The sequence below is a fragment of the Hyaena hyaena genome, unplaced genomic scaffold, assembly GCF_003009895.1.
Source record: "Hyaena hyaena isolate Hyena2069 unplaced genomic scaffold, ASM300989v1 scaffold_95, whole genome shotgun sequence".
Lineage (NCBI taxonomy): Eukaryota > Metazoa > Chordata > Mammalia > Carnivora > Hyaenidae > Hyaena > Hyaena hyaena.
The window spans coordinates 2,301,300-2,328,470 of NW_024080727.1; the positions used below are offsets into that span (position 1 = coordinate 2,301,300).

At 35.5% G+C, this 27,171-nt stretch overlaps 1 protein-coding gene across 4 annotated transcripts in view; it reads right to left on the reverse strand.

Moving 5' to 3' along the window:
- Positions 1-27,171, reverse strand: part of MEF2A (myocyte enhancer factor 2A) — a 152,970-nt gene that overhangs the window by 104,358 nt on the left and 21,441 nt on the right. For 3 of the 4 annotated variants that reach the window (XM_039235054.1, XM_039235050.1, XM_039235053.1), the window contains exon 2: positions 14,807-14,892. The exons of the other annotated variant lie outside the window; for it this stretch is intronic. The gene's annotated coding sequence lies outside the window, so the exon portion shown is untranslated. The remainder of the gene's footprint in view (positions 1-14,806; positions 14,893-27,171) is intronic. 4 annotated transcript variants of the gene reach the window in all.

Consider the following 27,171-nt stretch of genomic DNA (forward strand, 5'->3'; position numbering starts at 1 on the left):
ACTGTTTTTAAAGTCCAAACCCTTAACATGGCCTACGGAACCTTGTCTAATCTTGCCCTGCCTCTACCCACCATCCTCATTCCTTGCCACTCTTCCTACTACCTAGTAAGCTTCTGGGCACAGGCCCTTCTGCTTACAAAACTCCTAAATCCTTTCTGCTGCAGGGCCTTCACACATTCCATCTCTTGCTAGGTCTCATTCCAAGCACTTCCCCTGACTATGAGTTCCACAGATCCATTATGTCTCAGTATTACCATTATTTCCTCTATGAAGTGTTCTTAATAGGACTCCTTCTGATACACTTTCAGAGCACACTCTATGTCTCTTATGGCATTTACCACAGCTGTAATTACTTGTACAATTAAATATTTATCTTTTTTCTCCAACCAAACTATTAGCCCAATGAGGTAGATCAAGTATGTTGTATTTGCCCTTATAACTCCAGCAGCTACCAAAGTGCCCAGCCAGAATAGATGCTCAATAAACAACTGCATGGAATGAGAGCAATAAATCAGCATACAGAAAGATTTCAGGTCCCAGGCTATAAAAACTCTCTAAGAGCCAATCTTCTGAAAGTAGTTAGTTGTTCTTCGCTGAACTGCAAAGGGAAAGGTACCTCAAACCTGTACGTACCAACAGCTGTGGCAGACATTCATGTATGCTATAGGAGTAGTGACTGAAGAAAGGCTAGCAGTCTAAAATGTCCTAGGGACACTTTTGAATGGGCATGATCCATCATTAAATAAGCTGAACCACAAAATTTTTTAAGGAGTCACGCAACTCCAATACCATGAGTCCATGCTGCTTTTCAGTATCAGAATATGAGGGGACTTTCGGCCCAACTGTGCAAGGCTGCACAAGCGAAAAGAACCACACAATGCATTGTGTCCTCCCCCAGATCCAATAACAGAGAGCTACTTACCTGCTGTTACAATGGGTTGTCAAAATACAAAGATCATGGACAGTACTCAGCCAAATTAGAGAGTTCTGACCTCCTACCAGGTCTCCATCTCCCAAGCCCTCTTATTCTGTATACCAATGATGATATTTTTCCTCCCTACCAAAGAGTTTCAACATTTGCAAAGGAACTGCAGCTTCCATCTACTTCGCACTACTAACACCTGCCTAAAGGTAACCTAAATAAATAAGTAAGATTCCTCCCAATCTCAATGCCTGGAGAACTAAATCAAAATTTCTGGATTACCAACACACAGGGCTAGCCAAGGAGGAGAGACGACTGGTAGGTGGGTGTAGTTGAAATGAGGTTCTCTCAGTTGCTTCTGCTATATGCTATTTATGCACAAAATGATACTAACTGTAAATTTTAATAAATGGGTCAATAAAACTCATTGATTTAATGTAGCAGGTCTCAACTTAAAAGAATACTAGATTAAATGAAGAAATAAAATGTGTATTTTGCATGCATCAACTTAAGCCAGCCCCGCAAAAATTACCAATGCAGAACTGAAACTAAGGCCTAAGCAAGAGTAATTTTTAAATGCTCCACAGTTTTTGATACACATCTCTAGTTCAGAGAAGCTGTTTTATTATATTACAACACAAAACTCCTTATTCATTCACTGGTTGGCTAGGTGTGAGAGTAAAGTGACAAATACCACATGAGTGCAGTCCTAACAGTATTATATCTACACATTGCACTTAACACACACATTTACACTCATTTTCATTAAGAAATACCTTCTCTCCCATTTCTTCTAATTACATGGCTTTCTTATTCTTTTTCTCACATTTGATAAAGAATACTAGAAAATTTTTATATTCTTCTTACTTCTTCTAGGAGGGCTAAGAGACAATAGTTTAAACACACCAAAAAGCAGTGAGCACATATACACTGTTTTAACTGGGACAGCCACTTAAATGTGTATTGTGCAGGAGTAGTTTACTTTTATTTTAAAAAGAATTTTTTTTTAACATTTATTTATTGGGAGACAGACCACCAGGAGGGGAGAGGCAGAAAGAGAGGGAGACACAGAACCTGAAGCAGGGTCCAGGCTCTGAGCTGTCAGCACAGAGCCCGATGTGTGGCTTGAACCAACAAACCATGATATCATGACCTGAGCTGAAGTCAGATAGATGCTTAATCAACTGAGCCACCCAGGTGCCCCTATGCAGGAGTAATTATTGAGACCCCCCCCACTCTCAAACACATCCTGGTTTGATCATTAGATCACAAGTATAGGCAACTCTTTTCATTTCTTTTTTTTTAAAAGCAGGATCCACATCCAGCACTAAGCACAATGCAGGGCTTGAACTTACTACCCTGAGATCAAGATCTTAGCTGATATCAAGCATTGGACACTTAGCTGACTGAGCCACCCAGGCGCCCCCTCACTCTTCATTTTTATGGGTTTTGTTTTTTAACTTGAAGTATAATTCACGTCACAAAACTCATCTTTTTCTTTTTTCTAGGAGAGAGAGAGAGAGCGAGCGAGCAGGGGAGGGTCAGAGAGAGAGGGAGATACAGACTCTGAAATAGGCTCCAGGCTCTAAGCTGGCAGTCAGCACAGAGCCCAACGCGGGGCTCGAACCCACGAACCGCGAGATCATGACCTAAGCGAAAGCCCAACGCTTAACTGACTAAGCCATCCAGGCGCCCCAAAACTCATCTTTTTAAAATACACCATTTGGGGGCTTATCTATCTTTTTAAAAACTTTTTAAATTTTTTTTTTTTTTTTTTTTTTTGAGAAGAGAGAGTGAGTGAGCAGAGGAAGAGAGAAAGAATCCCAGGCAGACTCCATGTTCAGCAGGGCCTGACCCCATGACTCTGGCATCATGACCTGAGATGAAATCAAGAGTCAGATGCTCAAATGAGCGACCCAGGCATTCCTTGTTCCTCTTTTTTACTGTATTCACAAAGCTGTACCATACCCACTATCTAATTCTAGAATATTTTCGTCATCCCCAAAAGAAACTCAATGTCCATTAGCAATCATTCCCCATTCCTCCTTCTCCATGACTCCTGGCAATGACTTTCCATCTCTATGAATTTGCCTATTCAGGATATTTCATATTAATGGATTCACACAATGTGCAGCTTTTTGTGGCTCCTTGCTCTTAGCATAATGTTTTCAAAGTTCATCTGTGTTAAGTGTTATCAGTACTTCGCTCCCTTTCTGGCTGAATAATATTGTATTTTATGGAAATACCACATTTCATTTATCTACTCAACAGTTGATGTAAATTTGGGTTGTTTCGGGTCTATTATGAATAATGTTGCTATGAACATGTGTGTGTCAACATATTTTCAATTCTCTTGGATATACAGCTAGGAGCAGAACTGCTGGGTCATACAGTAACTCCAGGTCATTGAGCCTGTTTGGGGAATAATGCAATCTTAATAATATTAAGTCTTCCAAACCATAAATCCAGTATGTCCTGTCTTTGCATTTATTTAATTTCTTCTTTAATTTCTTTCAATGATGTTTTCTAACTTTTGGTGTACAGGTGTTGCACTCCTTTTGTTAAATTTATTTGTAGGTATTTTTTCTTTTTATGTTATTACAAATAGAACTGTTTAATTTCATTTAAGATTTCACTGCTAGCATTCTACATCATTCTTGATTTCAAAAACTTTCAATGATATAAAAAAGGTAATTAGAAAAATTAATTGCATTTTAAGTATAAATACCATGGATCTTCTAATTATGATCTACTAAAACAGGAGAAAACATGATCTAAAACAAGCAAGAAACCCTACAAGGAATCCACTTTGAACAAGCAAGCCAAATAACTTTAATCTCAATGTCACTAGTGGCCAATGCAACTACATTACACACACAAACACACACACACACACACACACACACACACACACTGCCCTATATACATTTCCTTATAAAGTATACAAACATACAAACAAAAAACCACTCATACTGCAAATTCTCTTTGTCAAAATTGGGAGAAACTATCTTACAGTTTGTTTTTAATTTTTTTTTCCAATTTATTTTATTTTGAGAGAGAGAAGACAGCACAAGTGAGAGAGGGGAAGAGAGAGGGAGAGAAAGAATGCCAAGCAGGCACTGCTTGACATGTAGGCATCAGTGCAGAGCCCAATGTGGGGATCAAATTGACGAACCATGAGATCATGATCAGAGCTGAAAACAAGACTCCGACACCTAACTGATTGAGCCACCTGGGCACTCCCTTACTGTTAAGTTTTTAATGCAATCAGAGGTTCCTGACCTTATAGAATTATCTTTCAGTTACTTTTAATATGAGAACATTCTTCTTTGTCCCTCTAAAATAGGATGTTTTCATTACAGCATACAAACAATTAAATCCAGGCATGAATTCAAATTCTAAATTAATTTAAGACTATCATTAAACTACTGTTTTATGGAAAATGACTAAACCATTCCATTTCAGCCAGACTTGTACATGCTGTATCTAATTATACATTTTAAAAATGCAATGATATGCTGGATGAACACAATAACGGCTATTAGTCACTATTTAAAGAAATGATTCAACAAAGAAAATAAACTTTAGTTCAAAGATAGAAGTTATATATTTATGGAAAAGGCAGCTGTATTGTTGTATACAACTTTCATAAAAACAGAACATGCCCTACAAACATTCATACTTAATCCTATAAAAGTTCTAACTTGTTTTAGGTTGTCATAAATTTATCTAATTGAAAAAATAAGATCAACCAAAGTACGGATAGCACTGAGAAAGCAATCCCTTACCAACCAGAAAAGGGACTACTTGAAGGATTTTGTGGGTATTATGACATTCTGGCCTGCAAACCATTCCAATGCTATAGATCTATCAAAAGAAACGCAAGGTAGAGCACCTGGATGGCTCAGTTGGTTGAGTGTCCAACTCCGGCTCAGGTCATGATCTTGCAGTCTTGAGTTCCCGCTTCGTGCTCTGTGCTGACAGCTCAGAGCCTGGAGCCTGCTTCAGATTCTGTGTCTCCCCCTCTCTCTCTACCCCTCCCTACTCGTGTCGGTCTCTCTCTCGAAAATAAACAAACATTTAAGAAAGAAAGAAAGAGACGCAAGGAATCATCATGACTCAAATCCACTATGAACAATGTGGAGGCGGGGCCCTGCACATGAGTACACAGCCAAGAGAGAGCAAACAGGGACTGAAATCCAGTTTGTTCTCCACTCTTTAAAGCCTGATTGCTCGCAGAGGGCAACATCCACCGAAAGTTGGGAGAAAAGCCTTTTTCTAGCTTTGCAAAAACTATCTGTGGCCTGGCTATGACACCTCCAAACAACTACCTACTTGTTGGAAAAGTTAAGACCACTGAAAAACAGAATATTGATGCCCCTGCCTGAAATCCTAACTGTATGCTTACTTAGAATGTTTTAGGTAAAATCATCATAGGACAAAATATAAAGAGCTTGGGGGGAAAAGTCATCTAAAAATCTAAAGAGTGGTTTAAATATGGTATCTATCTTAATTTGGATTTCTCTAGTTAATAGGCTATACATTTTTGCATGCTTTGACCCTGTGGTTTTGATGAGAGACTTGTTTTATTTTTAAAGTTTATTTATTTATTTCGAGAGAGAGAGAGCACAAGTAGGGAGGGGGAGGGAGGAAGCGGGGAGGGGGAGAGAGAGAGAGAATCCCAAGCAGGCTCTACACCACCAATGCAGAGCCCAAAGTGCGGTGGAACTCAGGAGCCAGGAGAACATAACCTGAGCCAAAGCCAAGAGTCAGACGCTTAACCAACTGAGTGACACAGGTGCCCCAGGATGAGAGACATTTTTCAGGAAAATACTAAAATAATTAGAAGGGAAGCTTAGAGTAAAATGTTAAGAGCCTATTCCTATTTGGCTCTATTCCTATTAGAGAAATACAGTTCTTGTTTTACACAACATGTAATGAAGTGCTAAAAATTATGTATTGGTCACAAATATTGGTCAGGTAAGCATCTTAAATTTGCTATAGAAATTAAGTAAATTTGATGGAAACGGGAAACAATTGTTTTAACATTAATATCACTCCATTTAATTTTACAGGGAATTAAGGGTTTTCTAAATTGTGAAATTGTGCTTCCTTAAAGCAAGAAATACCATTATTTTCAAAATGATACAAATGATTAATCAGGATAAATACTCCAAATACTAACTAAAAAGACATTAAAACTTCAAAATTTTTATTAGAATGACCAGCTTATAAAATGCTTTATTTCTAGATACACCAATGAATTGTCATGTGTTTGTCAGTGACTCACTTCCTCAGTATCTCAATCAGTTCTACAAAGCGGAGCAAGAATATAGCTCAAACTCTTAATAGAAAATTATGAGACTAAAACCAGAGAGCAGGCATCCTTGGCTCCTTACAGATAGGCACAATGTTATTAAAATTACGGTTAGGAAAGAGCCTTGTAAACTTCCCTAATTAAGATGAAAGCCCAGCCACACTTTCCCTGATTAATTACACCTACATACGAGCAATGTCCTGTCTTCACACAGGACACTTAAAAAATAAAGAACACAGCAAGGCAAGGGGTGGAAATGAAAATGAGATTCTAGTCTTTCAACCACTATCAACTTACTCTCTATATTAGAGACTATGCAGATACTTCCTTCTTATGCAGCTATTCCAAATACTTTCCCAGCTGTCATAATGATTTCTGGAAAAAATGCTTTGTCGATAAATGTATCCTGTATAAAGATGAATTATCGTTACTAGAAACCATTCCAATTCTCAATGTTATGATTCAAATATGAGATATATTAAAAACTTAACCTTCTGATCACCTGAATCAAACTTGTACATAAATGCTGCTGTATCTTTATTTATAAAGATAAATATAATTTGGGGTATACCATTATACACAAAATCAGAAAAATTTTTAAAGAATGTGGTAGGAGTATAGAAATGTGGATATACAATGGAATTAGGAATTGGCATTTCTGGTGTTAACATATAATTGTACATAAACATAATATTTTTCATTTTCCCTGCTTTATTTTTGTGTGTTTTCATTTTTCTTTACATAAATGAAATCACAAATTATGAATGGTCTCTGGCTTCTTTTGAGAAACATATTTGCAAAATTCATCTGTGCAGTATGTAGCTGTATTTCATCCATTTTTATTGTCATAAAGTATTGCACTGTATGAACATATCACAATTTTATTCATTCAGTCCTACTGAAGAACAATGTGTTGAGTTTGAAGCTACTACAAATACTGCTGCTACCAATTACTAACACATCTCTTAGTATACATGTTCACTCACACATTACTCTTAGGAATATATCCATGGAAAGAAATTACTGGGTCACAAAGTATGCAAATATCAAAGTGTTTCCCAAAGTAGTTGTAATAACATACATTCCCACCAGCAGCGTTTAATGGGTTCCCATAACTTAACATCCTAAACTTATGTTAATCTCTTTTTAAATTTTAGCCATTCTAGTGTTTATGATGCAGTCTCTTCAGTTTTAATTTTATTTCTCAGATTACTAATGATGTTAAACACATTTTCACTTATTTCTTGCATATTTACATTTCTTTTATGAAGTGTCTTTTCATGTCCCTTACCATTTTTCCACTGGATTGTCACACTGATTTGTAGAAGTGCTCTGAATACTGTGATACATGCTTTTTGTCTATTTTATGTACTGCAAATATGTTCTTCCACTCTGGCTTACCTTTCTATTCTCCTTTAACTTTGTAAGAATAAAATTTCTTAATTTTAAGGTAATGAAATGTACCAATTGTTTTATTTATATTAATGGGTTTTATTTCTTTTTAAGAAATCTTTGCCGGTTGGAAGATTATGAACATGTTCTCTTAGTATTAGCTTCTAAAGTTTTATAGTTTTGCCTTTCACATTGAGATGTACAAATCAATCTTGAGTTGATTTTTGCATGTGGTATGGAGAGGATGAGTCATTTTTTCTTTACAGATCACCAATTGTTCTAGTATCATTTGTTAAATAACTCCTTCCCAATTACACTAGAGTGCCAATTCTGTCATAAAGCAAGCATCCATGTACATACACATTGGCCCTCTTCCAGACTCTTTACTTCTTTTGTTTATCCTTGTGGCATTATTTAATGAAAGTATTATAGATTTATATGTAGAGCAAATCCTCCTACTTTGATCTGTTCTTCCAAGACTACTTAAGCTATTCATAGGCCAAAAAATTTCCTTCAAAATACAAAATAACAAACAAATGAAAATTTTACAATATTGGTTAGGATTACTTCAAGAATAATCCTCAAATGGGCATGGATTATAACCTTCAGAAGGACAGAACCTTAATGGGTAACTAAATTAAACTACGGTAAAGAATGTTCTGGGGGCACCTGGGTGGCTCAGTCAGTTAAGTATCTGACTCCTGATTTTGGCTCAGGTCATGATCCCAGGGTCGTGGGACTGAGCCCCACATCAGACTCCATGATAAGCAAGGAGATTTTCTTAAGATTCTCTCTCCCACTGCCCCTCTGCCCCACTTGCATGCTCTCTCTTTCTAAAAAAGAACATTCTGGACCAATGCTGACAAAACTTAAAAAAAAAACAAAAAACCTCAAAAGGATTCAGCTGATACCAAGGAACTTATATAAATGCAAAAATAAAAGTTCAACATTATGTAAAATAATACAAAAAATTTCTTCATCCTAGAATGTCAAACTACAATGTCTACCATCCAAAGGAAAAGAAAAAAAAAAAAGGGATACAGAATTTTTTAAAAGCAGGAAGGGGCACCTGGGTAGCTCAGTCGGCTAAGCGTCCAACTTCGACTCAGGTCATGATCTCATGGTTAATGGGTTCCAGCCCTACGTGGGGCTCTCTGTAGTCAATATGCAGCTCATTTCAGATCCTCTGTCTCCCTCTCTCTCCCCTTCCTCCACTTGTGTGCACGCTACTCTCTTTCTCTCTCTCAAAAATAAACAAACATTTTTAAAAAAGCAGGAGGAGCACCTGAGTGTTTAGTCATTAAGCGTCCAAATTATGCTCAGGTCATGATCTTGTGGTTCGTGGGTTCAAGCCCCACATGGGGCTCTCGGCAGTCAGTATGGAGTCAGCTTCAGATCCTCTGTCTCCTTGTCTCTCTGACCCTCCCCCACTCACACACTCTCTCTCTCAAAAATAAATAAATGTAAAAAACTAAAAAAGGCAGGAAATGCATCCCATAAGAAAACTCAATCAATATAAAGAAATTCAGAAAAGATAAAGTTAATGGAATTAACAGATGAGGGCATTAAAACAAAGATTAAAAATAAACTCTAAATGTTAGAAAAGGTAAAGGAAAACAGAAACATGACAAGAAAAACAGAATAAAACTTCCAAAGATGAAAAATAATTATCAGAAATAAAAAACAGAATGAATGAGATTCAAAACAAGTAATATACTGCAGAAGAAAAAAGAAAAGATCAGTGAACCTGGAAACATGAAAATATTAACCATTCATAAAGGGGGCGGGGGGGGAGGGGAGGGAGAGAAACAAAGCACAAGTGCCATGCCAAAACAATTCAAATGTATAAAATTCCCTCCTCAACCTTGAAGGAAAAAAAAAAAAAAAACACCTGGGATAAGTAAGATATTTGAAGAAATAGTGCCAATATTTTTCCAAATTTGATTAAAAACAAAAACAAATAAAAAAACCTAAGAGGAATTTTTCTCAACGAAAACCACACTAAGGCACATCATAATCAAATAACAAAAAAAGAGTCAAAGAAAAAGTCTTAAGACCAAAATAACAGAAAAATCTCATGGTGGGGGGAGGGGTCATGCAAAATAAGAAAAACAGCAGATCTTCTGTCAGAAACTAATGCAAGCCACTTCAGAAACAATTTCACAACATATTATTAGGGCTCAAAAGGGACATTTCAAGATATAGAACCCAATTCATCAAAAATATTTAAGAAAACTAAATATGCGTGCAGTTAACATTAGAGCTTTGAAATATATGAACCAAGAAGTAAAAGGAAAAAAAGAAAAATCCACAATTAAAGCTGAAGATTCCACACTCCTCTCTCAGCAATTACTGAAAAAAACAGCAAATCAGAGGAATAAATTTTGAAGAACACTATCAACTAATTTGACCCAATTAACATTTTTACAAAGTTCTACTCAGTAACAGCAGAATCATTCTTAAGGGCCCACAAAACATTCACTAACACAGATAACATTTTGCACTTCATAATAAATGCACAAAATACGTTCTTAGATCACAACATAATTAATTTAGAAATGTATCCAATAAATAGATCTAAAAAATTAACCAAATATTTGGCAATTATATAGGTCACAAAATTCACAAAGGAAATTCTAAAATTCTTTGAACTCTTAGGAACACAAAACAAACTTTGTAAAATGCAGACAAGGGAAATTTTAAATAGTAATTGCTCCTTTAGAAAAAGCAGGAAAATCTCTAACGCCAGAACAAAAGAAGGGATGGATATCACTATAAATCCCTCAAACATTAAGAGTAAGGGAATATATGGGGCGCCTGGGTGGCTCAGTTAGTTGAGCATCCTACTTTGTCTAAGGTTACGATCTTAGGGTTCACGAGTTCAAATCTCGTGTCAGGCTCTGTGCTAACATCTCAGAGCCCGGTTCCTGCTTCAGATTCTGTTGTCTCCCTCTCTCTCTGACCCTCCCCTACTTGTACACGCTCTCTCACTCTCTCCTTCCCTCCCTTTTCCTCTCCCTCCCTCTCTCAAAAATAATTATTAAAAAACAAAGAGTAAAGGAATATGCAACTTTATGCCAATAAAGACAACAATTTACCTGAAATGGACAAATTTACATGAAAGACACAAACTGAAGCTGTATTCAAGATGAATTAATATAAATCTGAATAGAGCAGTATCAAAGCAATTGAGTTCATCATTTAAAATCTTCCCACAAAGAAACTCCAAACCCAGAGGTCTTCACTAGTGAATTGTACCAAACACTTCAAGAAGCAGTAACACCAAATGTACGAAAATTTTTCCAGACGAGGAAATCTTTCCAACTCCTGCTGTTATCCAGATACAAAAACCAGATCCAACATTATTTTAGAAACTACAAACCAGGGTGCCTGGGTGGCTCAGTCAGTTGAGTGTCCAGCTCTTGGTTTCGGCTCAGGTCATGATCTCACAGTTCATGAGTTCAAGCCCCATATCGGGGCTGTGTTGCCAGCACAGAGCCTGCTTGGGATTCTCTCCCTCCCTCCCTCTCTCTCTCTCTGGCCCTCCACTGCTCATGCTGTGTCTATCTCTTTCAAAACAAATTAATTTTTAAAAAAATCTACAAACCAATACCTACTATGAACACAGATGATAAAAAGTTAATTAAGTTTCAGCAAAGAATCCAGCAATATATAAAGTGTAACAAATCATGATCAAGTGGGGATTATCTCAGAAATGCATGATTCTTTGGTTTGATACTCAAAAAAAAAAAAAAATCAATGTAACTGACTACATTAACAGATAAGAAAGGGGGAAAAAACATGTGATCATCTCAACATATATCAAAACTTGATAAAAATTCAATACTTATTCATGGTAAGAAAAAAAAATTCTCAGCAAGCTATGAATAGAAAATAACTTAATCTCATAAAGGGTATCTGTTAAAAACCTATAGCTAATTGGGCGCCTGAGTGGCTCAGTCAGTTAAGCATCCGACTTCAGCTCAGGGCATGATCTCACGGTTCATGGGTTTGAGCCCCACGTTGGGCTCTGTGCTCACAGCTAGCTCAGAGCTGGGAGCCTGCTTCAGATTCTGTATCTCCCTCTCTCTGACCCTCCCTTGCTTGCTCGCTCTCTCTCTCTCAGAAATAAATGAAAAATTAAAAACAAAAAAAACCCCTATAGCTAACATATTTATTTGTGAAAACATGAATGTTTTTGACCTAACATCAAGAATAAGGGAAGAATGTCAGCTCACCACTTTTATTTAACATTGCATGGGGATTACTAAGTAGGCACTGCAATAGAGCAAGCAAAAAGAATAAGATATAAAAAATTTAAAGGAGCAAGTAAAACAGTCTTTATTCACAGACAAGATGATGATCTACCCAGAACATTTGAGGACTATAAAAAAGTCACCAGAAATAATAATGAGTTTAGCAGAATCACAAATTACAAAGTTTAATATAAAAATCAATTATAAGTCTACATACTAACAATAAAATGAAAACTGATTTTCTTTACACTACCACTTACAGTAACATAAAAATATAAAATAGGGATCAATTTAACAAAATAGGTGTAATAACTTTACGTTGACAATAAAACTCTGCTAAGAATAACTAAAGATGACTTAAACAGAGAGAGGTACAAAGTTCATGCATCAGAAGACTCAACATCCTTAACAGGTCAATTCTCCCCAGTATAGTCTCTAGTATAAAAGCATTCACAACCAAAATCCCATCAAGCTTTTCTGTAAAATTGTCAAGCTGATTCTAAGATACACAGAAAGAAATAGAAAGGATGTAGAATAGAAAAACAACTTTGAAAGAGAAGAATAAGTTGGGAAGATTTATGTTACCCAATTTTAAGTCTTACTATAAAGCTACAGTAATCAAGATAGTGCAGTATTGCCATGAACAGATATACAGATGAATAAAACGAACAGAGTCCTAAAATAGTTGATTTTCAACAAAGGTGCCAAGGTAACTCAACAGAGAAAATTATAATATTTACAAAATTGCTTCTGGAAAAATTTGATTTTCATATGCAAAGAAATAAATCTTATCCCTTACCTCATACATTTGCAAAAATAAACTCAAAGTGGATCACAGACCTAAAATATGAGAGCCAAAACTAGTTCAAAGACATGAGGCAAAGGAAAAAAGGTAGGAAAATTTTTGCCCAATCTCTGTGCCAACCTCTCCAATTTCTACTCCAAATTAGGGCAGAATTATAGGGAAAATCCCTAATCTGAAGCCCTTCAGTCAACATGAGTCTGTTCAAAAGGAAAGAGCATTTCCCATCTAAGTACTCAGAGTAATTCCTAAGCAAGTAGTTATTAATTCAAACACAACCCTCAGAGCCATAAAAGCCTGCCATGAAGAATAAAAGACTGTATACATCCATAAAGCCTTGTGGAGGAAACATCATAAAGGATTCCCTAAAGCTTAAACAGGACCCAAAATATAACAGCTTAAGCTATGCCCACTCCACAGCCATCCCTGAGGTTCACAGAAGATGCAAAGTTCTTAACTATGGGCATCAGAATGGCTAAATTCCTGTAGTGCTTTAATTAAAATCATACAGTTTTGAGCAGTTAGTGGACAAAATAAATGTAAATAAGATGAAAAAGAGAAAAAACCAACATTCAAAGATTTACGGAAAACAAAGATTATATTTAAAAACATGAATTACACTACACTATTCCCATTCTGCCTATGTGTATGCAAGTTCGTTACCAAAGATACTTTGGTTCAGTTGAAAAAATAATGCCTTTTCTCCCAGGTCGCTACTGAAAGATACCATTAAAAAAAAAAAAACAACCCCACCTTTCCTCAGTCAAGGTTTTATAAGAAAAACACATAACCATAAGAAACTAGTATCAGAATAAAGTACTTTAACAGAGAACTCATTTTGTAAGTTCATAAAAGTTTTTTCTACCACTTAATACTAAAAAAAAAATTTTACACTTTATATTAAATAGCAAAACTCTTTTTTAAAACAATAAAAAAAATGTCAAGTAACCCAAGGATTTTTATTGACATAATCATCAGGCATGATCAATGATATCTAATATTTAAAATGTTAATGAAGGGTGACCTGGGTGGCTCTCAGTTGGTTGGGCTTCTGACTTTGGCTCAGGCCATGATCCTGTGGTCAGTGAATTTGAGCCCTGCATCAGGCTCTGTGTAGACAGCTCAGAGCCTAGAGCCTGCTTCAGAATCTGTCTGTTTCTCTCTCTCTCTCTCTCTCTCTCTCTCTCTCTCTCTCTCTCCGCCCCTCCCCTACTCACTGTCTCTCTAAAATGAAAATGTTTAAAAAAAATAAAAAATATATACTTTATAAAATGTTAATGTTGACTTAAAACAAAACAAAAACTACAGATGTAACACACTGGAACCATTAACATAGACCACTCCAAGCTTTTACGTCAAATAGCCTACTCCAGGGCTTTGCAAATAGGGCCTATGATGTAAGACGGCAGGGGTGCCTGGGTGGCTCAGTGATTCTTGGTTTTGGCTCAGGTAATAATCCCAGGGTCATAGGATGGAGTCCCACATCATGCTCCACACTGAGCATGGAGCCTGCTTGGGATTCTCTTCCTCTGCCCCCTCCCCTGCTCCCACTCTAGGTGTCCCTCTCTAAAAAATAAAAATTAAAAAAAAAAATTTTAAGGTGACAAATTCAAAGACACAAACATAAGGCTGCATTTAAAAAAAAAAAACTCTTAACTCTGCTTAGTTTTTTTTTCTTTGATCCTTCCTAAGGTATTTCAGGAAATATGGCTATATTTGTCTTTCATTTGAAAATCTTTCTCAGCTAATGTCTAAATCATGTCCTCAAACCCTCCCTTTCTCCTATTTATTGTCACAGTAAATAACGGACTACTTACTTTAGAATTTTTTTCTTTTTTTAAATAAGGGTAATTGATATGGAAGATGAAGTGGGTAAGATAAAGAAGTGTGGGATTATTTTAGCAATATCAGAAAAAATATACAAGAAACTGTCATAGTATAATATAATGCACTCCAAGTAGACTTTACAAATTTCCTTAACTCATCTACATTAAACCTCAAAATAAACTCCAAAAAGACTGCCATTCAAGCTCACAGAACAGTCTGATTTAAAATAAAAGAAAAAATTTCCATTGTGTTTATTTACTTCATAACATAGAAAAATGAAAATGTCTTACTAGAAATGATGTATCAGCAAAAAAGTGCACTTAATATGATCCTTGCAGAAAACTCTTCTTTGTTCCTTTTTCACAAAAGGCAATTCCTTAATAAAGCAAAAATTATATGGGTTAGTAAGTGTTCTTAACTCTAAAATAGAATTAAATATACATTTCATCATTACAAATTCCAACTCTCAACACTATGCCTGGCAGACAGCACAAATACTTGCTGAATAATAGAAAAATAATTTTTAAAAGTAATTTGTTGTATTTGTCTAATAAAATTAGCACTGAGAATTTCTAATGTCACTAACCCATTTTTCCAGAAAGTATTTCTTACATGTTCAGTAATATTCTATGTACTCCTAGATTCATAAATTGGCTTCCTACATCCCATTTTCCTATCCTCCACATCATTTGATATGCTTTATACTTGCTTGGTACAGCCTACTGAATATATGTTTTGCCAAAATAGCTGAAAGTATTCATAGTATTATGTTATTTAGAAAATTATCACAGGGTCAGTGATTTGCATTGCCATAAAATACGTTTGTATTCAAATACAATGTATATACTTGTAGCTTTCACTATCTTTTAAAAGGGAAAATGAAATGAAAATAGTGAACACAAAATGCCCAAAACAAACATAAAACTTATCAATGTCAATAATCCACATTAAGAAAGGGAACACTGGTCAATACTAACAAGTGGATTAGTGCATAAAGAATAATCCAGTTTGCTTGGAATAGTAGTAAGGCAGCTAAGGTAAAAAAGGGAAAGATGGTAAAACCAACCCACCCCCCCTTCCTCACCCAGATTGGCCAGGATCAATTATGATGCTAATCCAATAATTTAGAATTGCCTGGCTGGATAATTCTACCAACCCCCAAGTAAATCTGTTACATCAAATAAAAACGGTAATTTCTCCACAGAAATACCAGTCTTTTGAATCTGATTCAGCAATATTAATTACTACGGTACTATAATCTTGTTTCTACTTGAAATGAAACTTTCTCTAGAGGGGGGAAAAACACAAACTGCCAAATATTCTTTTTGTATTAATGAATTAAGAATTAAAAGCTTGAACTTTAAAACACACATATACACAAATAAACTTTTTTTGCAAGGTTAAAAAGACCTTGCTTTAAAAAGCCAATTTCAGCTTTTAATCTAATTACACTGAAATGTAGAAAAAGCTCCTTAAATACAGTTTCATTACCAACCAACTTCTAAAATCCAAAAATCCAAAGTGAAACTATTTTTCATGAATTCTCGATCTAAACAAAACTGAGTATTTTTAACACCGGCTTTGTGTCAGTGTCACAGAAGAAACTAAAGTTTAACTGGTTATTTACTGGGGTGCCTGGGTGGCTCAGTTAAACGTCCGGCTTCAGCTCAGGTCATGATCTCACAGTTCGTGGGTTGGAGCCCCACGTCAGGCTCTGTGCTGACAGCTCAGAGCCTGGAGCCTGTTTTGGATTGTGTCTCCTTCTCTCTCTGACCCTCCCCTGCTCACACACACTCTCTCTCTCTCAGAAATAAAAACATGAAAAAAATGTTTTAAAATAAATAACTGGTTATTTACTATCAAATTGCTAAACACAAATTTCATACATCCTAGTATATCTTCTTATATCAAAAATTCACTCTCAATTCTATAAATGAACTGTTTTTAATGACTTGTTTTGTACATAGTTCTCAAATAGTTTCTTAAAGGAACTATTCTAAAAATCAAGTTCTTTTACAATAATCTATAATGAAACACATTCTTGCCCTCAAAATAAAACCTAAACTGTTAGTGCTGCACTGTTATCATTAAATTTCATATACTGAACCTTCTAATCTCACTGCTTCTGTCCAGACAAGAGCTAGACAACCTGTAGGTACCTCCAATTGCTATTACTCCCAAATCTGGTTCCAACCAACCACCTGGCTCCCTCTACTTCTAATTAACCAACATTGTTGTTACCCTGGACTATAAGCCATTGCCTAAACTGTCAAGCTCTGTAATTCTGTTCAAGTTTTTACCTCTGCTGGAAAAACTCTTGCCCTGTCTCTAAAACAATCTTTCCCAGTTTTATGGCATCTTCTGTGACAGCAACTCAAGAATACCTTTACCATCAACATCACTTCCAGGAGGCAAAATTATAGTTAGTTCTGTATCGGTCTCTTCTATTATACTCTATGTCATTTTTAGAGAAGGAACTTTGTTCATTTTTATATCTCCAATATCTAGCCGATAACTGGAATACAATTCAATTCAGAAAATATTTACTGAGCATCCAGTATATTCCAGACACCTTTCTAGCTGATAGGGATAAATCCCTATATCTATGCCTGACCTCATGGAGCTTACATTCTAGTGGGGAAAACCTACAATACACAGTGAATGAGGAATATGTATTATATACAACAGGTTAGTAGAAAGACCTTAAAAAGAAGAAATAGAGCAAGGAATTAAGTAATTTCATAGAGAGGGGATTAAAATTTGAGAAAAGATATCCAGGGAAGACCTAATTAGGTGATAATAAAAGAAACTGCAATAGCAGCAATAACATTTGAGTATTTATCATATGCTAACCAGTATCCTAACTGGTTTACATGAATCAACAGAGGTAAAGCCAACCTATTATCCTTAAAAGGAAACTGAAATGGGGTGGCTGGGTGGCTCAGTCAGTTAAGCTTAGACTTTAGCTCAGGTGGTGATCTCATGGTTCGTGGGTTCAGGCCCCACATCTGTACTGACTACTCAGAGCCTGAAGCCTGCTTCAGATTCTGTGTCTCCTTCTCTCTCCGCCCCTCCCTTACTTGCTCACTCATGCGTGCACTCTCTCTCTGTCTCTCTCAAAAATAAACATTAAAAATTTTTAAAAAAGCAAACTGAAATACTAAGAAGGTACCTGCCAACGTCACATAGCTAAGTTAGTCCAATGGTGAAGCTGGGATTTAAACCCAGGCATGCTTTTAACAGCTAAACCCAGTTCATCCTTTTATTAAATGAATTAAATACATGAAAAACATAAATGCTCCTGTATACAGCAATGGACTAAAAAGACAGAGAAGCAAATTTCAGTCTCAGAGGATTGATACATTTGAGCAGCTCCAGTACATCAATACCTACATACGACAGATACCCTGACAAATACAGGTGGGTGCCTGCTGTGAACAAGAATGATAAACACTGATAATTTCTCAATTACTTTTAAACTAAGATTTAAACTTCTATATCATAATTACCAGAACTAAAGCTTTCATAAGACAGTATCACAAATATCACATGGATAGGTCATTAAAAAATAATAGCTTTAAAGAAGTACTCTGAAACAAATGAAAGAGTACTTTAAAGACACTATCATTTTAATAATAGTTAAATGTCAAATATCGTCATTTATGCTGTGGCACAAGTCACAACCAACTTCCAATTTCCCATATTAACCAGAAGGGTTAAATGAAATGAGTGAGATTCAAACTCCTCTTTTCAAATATCTCAACTACATATTATGAAGCAAACAGATAACACCTAATACAATTGCTGGTAATAACTGAAGACCTGAATGACCCAAGATAATTTGCTCCCTAATGCCCATCTCTTGCTATATTAGCTTGTTAATCAAATGCTTAATCAGCGAATGCCAATAAATTAGAAAGCAAAATGAAACCAAAGTGCTCCACAGCATTAACATTCCTAGTTTCAAGTCTTAAGGACCTAAATTCCTAGGCATCTATTCTAGTCTTGATGTAAAAAAATATAATTATGAAGAAAATTATGGCTTTATGTTTGAAATTATCAAAATTTCACTGAACCTAAGGAGGTTTCAACAGAATCCAACTTCAGCTCAGGTCATGATCTCACTGTTCATGAGTTTGAGCCATGCATCAGACTCTATGCTGACAGCTTGAAGCGTGGAGCCTGCTTCAGATTCTTTGTCTCCATCTCTCTCTGCACCTCCCTGCTCACCTGTCTTTCTCTCTCTCAAAAATAAACATTAAAAAAAAAGAGGTTTCTGTACGAAAACAAACAGCTTTAAAATCAATCCCGATTAAGAGAAAAATGAAACAGGACAAAAAACTTACCTATATCTATCTATCTAACATAAATAAATATATACATGTCTATAAACACAATAAATGCTACATATTTGCTCAAATATTAATTTCATTTTGTAATGAAAACTTAGGTTTAGCATCACTGGCATTTTTTACTTCAAGTGAGGGTCAGCTCTCACACATGAACATCAAACTATTCACACCTTAAAAAGATTTTTAGTACCAGCCATGATGTAGTAACTAAGTAACAGACATGCGCTCCCAATGAACTCAACTAGAAAACTGATCAGATACATAAAACTATTATTTTAAAACACTGGACACCAAGCAGCTGAACACTGAGATACCTGAGAAAATTTTGAAAAAGTATTCCCTCAAATAGCTGTATGCAAGACATCAGAATGGTTATGCAGGAATGGGAAGCCAAGAGTAATATCGTGGACTTAGTAAAACAGACAACAAAATTTAGGGAGACTGAGGTAATGGGAATTTGAAGAGCAGAGTAGCAGAGAGGATGCAGCTCAAGAAGGGAAAGAGCACTCCTGAAATCTGCAGAGGAGTTTCTAGAGCAGCTCTGCACAAAAGAAGCAACGTGAACCTAAAATGTAATTTTAAATTGTTTAGTAAGCACATTTTATTTTTTTTTTTAATTTTTTAATGTTTTTTATATTTTATTTCTAGGAGAGAGAGAGAAAGAGAGAGAGAGAGAGACAGCGTGAGCAGGGGAGGGTCAGAGAGACAGGAAGTCGGCTCCAGGCTCTGAGCTGGCAGTCAGCACAGGGCCCGACGCGGGGCTTGAACCCATGAACCACGAGATCATGACCTGAGCGAAAGTCGGACGCTTAACCGACTAAGCCACCCGGGCGCCCCAGTAAGCACATTTTAAAAGTAAAATAAGGGGGCACCTGGGTGGCTCAGTAAATTAAGCATCCAACTCTTGGTTTCAGCTGAGGTCATAATCTCACAGTTCATGGGTTTGAGTCCTACATCGGGCCCTGGGCGGACAGCATAGAGCCTGCTTAGGCTTCTTTCTCTCTCCCAACCTCTCTCAAAATAAATAAACTTTAAAAAAAAAAGTAAAATAAAGTAGGTAAAACTAATTGTAATGTAATTCACTTAACCCAACATGCTCAAAATACTATCAATTCAAGACATAATTGATATAAAAAGATATTTTACATTTTTTTTCCATAATAAGTTCTTGACATTCAGTATGTTTTACACTTAGAGCCTATTTAAATTTGAACTAACCACAATTCAAGCTCTCAACAGCCACAATGTGGCTAAATGCTACTGTATACTCTACAATGCAGTTTTTGTTGAATACAAACCTATGCATGGGTAAAGTGAAACTCTACAAGGCCAGGCAAGGAATAATGATCAGGCAGGGTCAAAAGTTCTCAAAAATTACATAAGCCTGGAGGATGTGCAAGTTCCTAGCAAAGAAGGATAAAAACCTCATTGAAACCTGGGGCAATCAGTAGAAACTGAAGCAGAATCATCACTTAGTAGCTGTACTAAGCTACTTCTAGAGCAAAGGCTACCTCAGACCTGCCAGAACAAAGCTTAAAAACAAGCCTCAAAAGATTCAAATAGATCCGTAAGAAATCTAACACCCCGCCAAAACAAAATTAAAATCTCTCCAGAGGAAATCAACAAAATCCAGACAACAGTGTGATGAATGTCCAAGAGTCAATCAAAACTTACTAAACCTAAGACAATAGAGAAATGCATGACACACACCAGGGGAAAAATCTGTCATAAGAAACAGACCAAGAAACAAAAACGATTATATTTTTGAAGACATAAATTTTAAAATATTACAACATATATGGAGCACCTGGATGGTTCAGTCAGTTAAGCATCTGACTTCGGCTCAAGTCATGATCTCAAGGTTCCATGAGTTCAAGCCCCAGGTCAGGTTCTGTGCTGACAGCTCAGAGGCTGGAGCTTGCTTTGGATTCTGTGTCTCTTACTCTCTTTGACCCTGCCCTGCTCACACTCTATCTCTCAAAAATAAATAAAACATGAAATAAATAAATAAAATATTATAATACATATAAAACGATTTAGAGAAAAAAGATTTTGAAAAGAATAAAATTTTTAAATATGAGAAATGTAGTATCTCAAATTAAAAAAAATCAACTGGATAGACTTAGCAACAGATTAAAACAGTACAGGAAAAAAAGGCCTCTAACTTGAAAATATAAAAACAGAAAGCAAAGAAAGAAAAAAAAGAAACAAAGAAACAAAGAACAGAGCATCAAGGACCCATGAGAACCTCAAGGGCAGAGTCTAAAAATGGTATAACTGGAGTCCTGGAAGGATAAGGAGACAGAAAAAAATATCTGAAGAAATAAGAACCAAAGAATTTCCAAATTTGACAAAAAACTAAACCCATATTCAAGAAACTCAGTGAACAAAAAACAGGTTAAGCACAAAGAAGTCACACTAATTCATAAAATTAATAATCAAACTGCTAAAATCCAGTAATATAGAGAAAATCTTAAAAGCAGCCAAAGTGGAGGAAAAGACACATTACACATAGAGGAACAAAGATAAGAATTACCAGGCTCCTTGTCAAAAAACGATACAAACAAGTTTAAAACCAAAAAACAAAGCTTTTGAAGTGCTACCAAAAAAAAAAAAACCCGCAAATCAAAATCTATACAAAGTAGTAATATGCTTCACAGAGGAAGGGCAAATAAAGACAGTATGAGACAGACAAAAGCTGAGAATGTGTCAGCAGCAGGTATGCACCACAAGGGACACTGAAAATCCTTCAGGAAGAAATAGGATAACAGAATTGTTCAACAGAGTGAACCCTAATACAAGCTATAAACCTGCTTAATAAAACTGTACCAATCCTGACTCACCAACTGTAACAAATACATCACACCAGTGCAAACTGTTACTAACAGGGGATACTGGGGGCCAAAGCAAGAGGGAGAACAGGGGAAGGGAAAGAGGAGAGTATATGGGAACTCTGCACTTTCTGCTCAATTTTCTGTAAACCCAAAACTGTTTTAAGAAATAAGTCTATTATTGGGGATGAGCACTGAGTGTTATGTAGAAACTAATTTGACAATAAACTATTTGTAAAAAAAAAAAAAAAGAAATAAGTCTATTAATTAAAAAAGAAATAGAAGTGGGCACCTGGGTGGCTCAGTCAGTTAAGCGTCCAACTCTTGATTTCCATTCAGGTCATGATCTCACGGTTCGTGGGTTCGAGCACACAGCCTGCTTGGGATTCTCTCTCTCCTTTCTCTGCCCTTCCTCTGCTAGCACTCTCTCTCTCTCTCTCTCTCTCTCTCTCGTGCTCTCTCAATATAAATATAACTTTAAAAAATAAAATAGAAATAGATAAAAACCTACTTCTACACAAAGAACAAAAATGTTAAATATGTTAATCATCCATTGTATTATCTATAATTTTTAAAAGGACATTTGATTGTGTAAAGCAAAAGTGGAGTAATGTATAATAACCTGTAGAATAAAATAACAAAAAGAGCACAAAGAATGATAGGGAAAAAACTAAAAGTACACTGTACTAAGGATCTTTCATTATTCATAGTGATGAAAATAAACTGTGGTAAGTTCAAGATGCAAGCTGTAAAACCCTAGAGCAACTACTAAAAAAGAAACTAATAAAACTAATAAGCCAAAAAAGAGGTAAAATGAAATGCTAAAAAAAATAAGCCATTCAAAAAAGGAAAACAAAAACATGTAGAAAAAATTTAAAAAACATATAACAAAATGAAAGACTTAACTCCAACTGTGTGAATAATGATATTAAATATAGATGATCTAAATGTCCCAATTACCAGGTAGAGACTATTAGACTACACTGGAGGCAGAGACTGTCATATTGGATAAAGAGATGTACCACTCTAAATACGATAAAGATAGATCAAACATGAACTACAAAAAGATATACCATACAAACATTAATCACAAGAAAGCTGGAATGACTATATTAATATCAGACAAAGCAGGTCACAAGAGAAGGTATCTTACCAGGTATAAAGAGACATATATCATAATGCTTAATGTGTCAATTTACCAGAAATACAAAGTAATCCTAAATGTTTATGCAGTCAATAACAGAGTTTCAAAACATGTGAAACAAACACTGACAATATGAAAAAGAGAAATAGATAAATTTACAATTACAGCTAGAAATTCAACAGTCCCTCACAATAAATAGTAAAACAAGCAAACAGAAAATTAGTAAAGATATACAAAACCTGAACAACACTATGAACCAGTGGAGTTGCTCATTCTCTTGGAATCGTCAGAAAGAAAGAATTTATGCTGGTCCATAAAACAAGGCACATAATAAATTTGTGACAGTTGAAATCATACTGAAAGGTTTTCTTTTTGAAGATCTAATTTGCTTTATTAAAGGATTCATTAATGGAGCAGCATCCCATCTAGTAAGTAGAGACGTACACCCCCAGAAAGTGTTTTCAGACCACAAAAAAACTAATGATCAATAATAAAAATATATTGGAAAATTTCCCAAGTCTTGTAAATTAACATATTTCTAAATAACATAGGTTAAAGAACTCATGAAGAAAATTTAAAAACATGTGAAACTGAATGATAATAAAAACACATTATCTAATTATGTAGGGTGAAGCTAAGGATGCTTGGAAATTTATATCTTTTAAGTATTTATGTTAGAAAAGAATAAAGGTTTAACATTAGTGTTCTAAATTAGATTCCACCTGGGGCGCCTGGGTGCCTTAGTCGGTTAAGCGTCCGACTTTCGCTTAGGTCATGATCTCACGGTTCGTGGGTTCGAGCCCCGCGTCGGGCTCTGTGCTGACTGCCAGCTCAGAGCCCGGAGCCTGTTTCAGTCTGTGACTCCCTCTCTCTCTGACCCTCCCCTGCTCACGCTGTCTCTCTCTCTCTCCTAGAAATAAATAAAAAACATTTAAAAATAAATAAATAAATTAGCTTCCACCTTAAGAAGGTGAAGAAAAAAACACATTAAACTAAAAGCAGAGGTAAGGAAATAATAAAGGTAGAAATTGGTGAAATGTATGACAAAAAAAAGATCAATGAAACCAAAAGCTGGTCCTTTGAAAAGAACCCCTAGCTAGGCCAGTCAAGAAAAGAAAGAAGACACAAATTACTAACATTAGAATGGAAAGAGAATACATTACTATACGTATTTCAAACATTAAATGCACATTTAGTAGTAAATGCAATTTTTTGCCAATAAACTTGACAAGTTAAATGAAATACACAAAATTCCTGAAACAAGATTATCAAAACAGACACAAAAAGAAAGTCTGAATAGTCCTCTAATTCAGAAATTTTAATTCAAAATCAAAAGGCTTCCCACAAAGAAAATTCCAGACCCAGATGGCTTCCCTAGTGAATTCTTTAAACATCTATAGTATCAGTCTTACACAAACTCTTTTAGGAAACAGAGGAAGAGGAAACACATTCTAACACATTTAATAAAGCCAGAATAATTCTGACACCACAGCAAGACAAGGAAGAGAAAATACATACTAATATCACTTATTTTTATAAGATGCAAATATCATTAATAAAACATAAGCAGGTCATATCCAGCAATATATAAAAAGTTAACAAATGGGGTTTGTCTTAGGATTGCAAGGTTGATTTAGTATTCATAAATCAATGTAACCCACTGTATTAACATATAAAAAAGAAAAAAATGATTGATTTCAATAAGTAGAAAAACATCTATGCATGATTAAATATCATTTGTGGGCGGTGGAGGGGAACACCTCTCAACAAACTAGGATTGAAGAAAGCTTCTTCAACCTAATGAAAGTCATCTACAAAAACCTACAGCTAATATAAAGGACTGATTTTTTTTTTCCTGTATGATTAGAAACAAAGGATGCACACTCTCATTATTTCTACCATTTTACTAAAGGTTCCAATAACTGCAATAATGAAAAGGGAGAAAAAAGTATCAATATTGAAAAGGAAGAAATAAAACAGCTCAACTCACACGTGACATGACAACATACATAGGAAATCCCAAAAAATCTACAATGACGTGGTTGGAACTAAAAAATGCAAGGTGTAGGATACAAGATCAATATTTTTTATATAAAGACTATAATTTTTTTTTTATTTTAAGTAGGCTCCATACCCAACATGGGGCTTGAACTTACAACTATGAGACTGAGTTGCATGCTCTACCAACTGAGCCAGCAGTTTTTAATATTTTTATGTTTTATTTTTTTTTTGAGAGAGAGAGAGACAGCGCAAGTGGGGGAGGGTCAGAGAGAGAGGGAGACAGAATCCGAAGAGAGGCTCCAGGCTCTGAGCATAGCTGTCAGGACAGAGCCCAATGCAGGGCTTGAACCCACGAACCGTGAGATCATGACCTGAGCCGAAGTCAGACACTTAACGGACTGAGCCACCCAGGCACCCCTGAGCCAGCAGTTTTTAATCAAATTTCTATATACCAATAATGACAAATGCAAAGTTACACTTTTTAAAAATACCATTCATCTTAGCATCAGAGGTATGAAATATTTAAAGACAAATTTAACAATATCTGTGCAAGACTATTATCTTGAATATTAGAAAACACTGAGAGAAATTAAGGAAGATGTAAAAAAAAGAAAAAAAAGGAAAAATCAGGTTCACAGATCTGTACACTTAATCAAGATTACTATGATACTGATTCTCCCCAAACTGATTTACAAATTCAAAACAATCCCCATCAAAATCCCAGCAAGTGTTCTTGTAGAAAGTCACAAATGTAATTAAAAATTTATAATACAGGGGTGCCTGGATGACTCAGTCAATTAAACATCTGACTTTGGCTCAGGTCATGAACTCGCAGTTTGGGAGTTCGAGCCCCGCATTGGGCTGTGTGCTGACAGCTCAGAGCCTGGAGCCTGTTTCAGAGTCTGTGACTCCTTCTCTCTCTGACCCTCCCCTGCTCACACTGTCTCTCTCTCTCTCCTAGAAATAAATAAAACATTTTTTAAAAATTAAAAAAAATAAACATTAAAAAATTATACTATAATAATCAATTTTGATAAGAAACAAAGGTTGGAAGATACAGCATGCTGTTAAAACACACACACACACACACACACCTTGAAATCAAAGGAATAGAGAGTGCAGAAATAAATCCACACACACATGGTCATTTGATAGTCAACAAAGGCACTAAGATAATTAAATGTGAAAAAGCCTTATCAACAAATGGTACCAGAACAAATTAATGAATTTTGATATTACCTCATACCACTTACTAAAATTAATTCAACATGGACCACAGACCGATGTGTGAAAGCTAAACTATAAAATCTCCAAAAGTAAACACAAGATAACAAAATAAACAAAATAAATTCTTACTGCCCCATGTAAGAAAGAGATTTATCAGATATGCCACAAAAAGAAGGCAAAATTGACAATTTTAGGTCAACAAACAGTACTTTATCAAAAATAAAACCTTCTTCTCTTTGAAAGACAACACTAAGGAGATAAAAATCAAGCCACATATTCATAGAAAATATTCAAACTACAATAATGAAAATGAGAAAAAGACTTCTATCTAGAATATATAAAAATCTCTTACAGTTCAGTCATAAAAAGACAAACAACCCAATTAAAAATGGGCAAGGGACACCTGGTTGGCTCAGTTGGTTAAGCATCTGACTCTTGATCTCAGCTCAGGTCATGATCTCATGGTTTGTGAGTCTGAGCCCCATGTTAGGCTCTGTGCTGACAGCGCAGAGCCTGCTTGGGATTGTCTTCTCTCTTCCTCTCTCTGCCCCTCCTCTACTCTCTGTCTCTCTCAAAATAAACTTTAAAAAAAAATGGGCAAAAGATCTGAACATTCACCAAAGAAAATAAATGAATATACAGTAAGCAAATGAAAAATGTTTAATATCTTTACTCATCAGAGAAATACAAAATAAAACTGTAATAAAATACTAGTATATATCCACAAAAATGGCTAAACTTAAAAAGGCTGACAGTACAGTGTTGAAGATATGTTGAAACTGCAACTTTGTCAGTGAACTGTAAAATCATATTACTTTGGAAAACAGTATTACAGCTTCTTATAAGGTAAAACATATACTTATCATATGACCCAGAAATTTCATTCTTTGCTATTTATCCAAGAAAAATGGAAACATATGTCCACACAAAGGCCTGTACTCAAATGTACAGAGTAGCTTTATTCATAATACCTCCAAACTGGAAACAACCAAAATGTCCATGCAAGATGAATGGAGAAACTGGCTGAGACATATAATGGAATGCTAGGCAACTGTAAAAACAAACTATGTGATAGACACAGACATAGATGAACTGCAAAA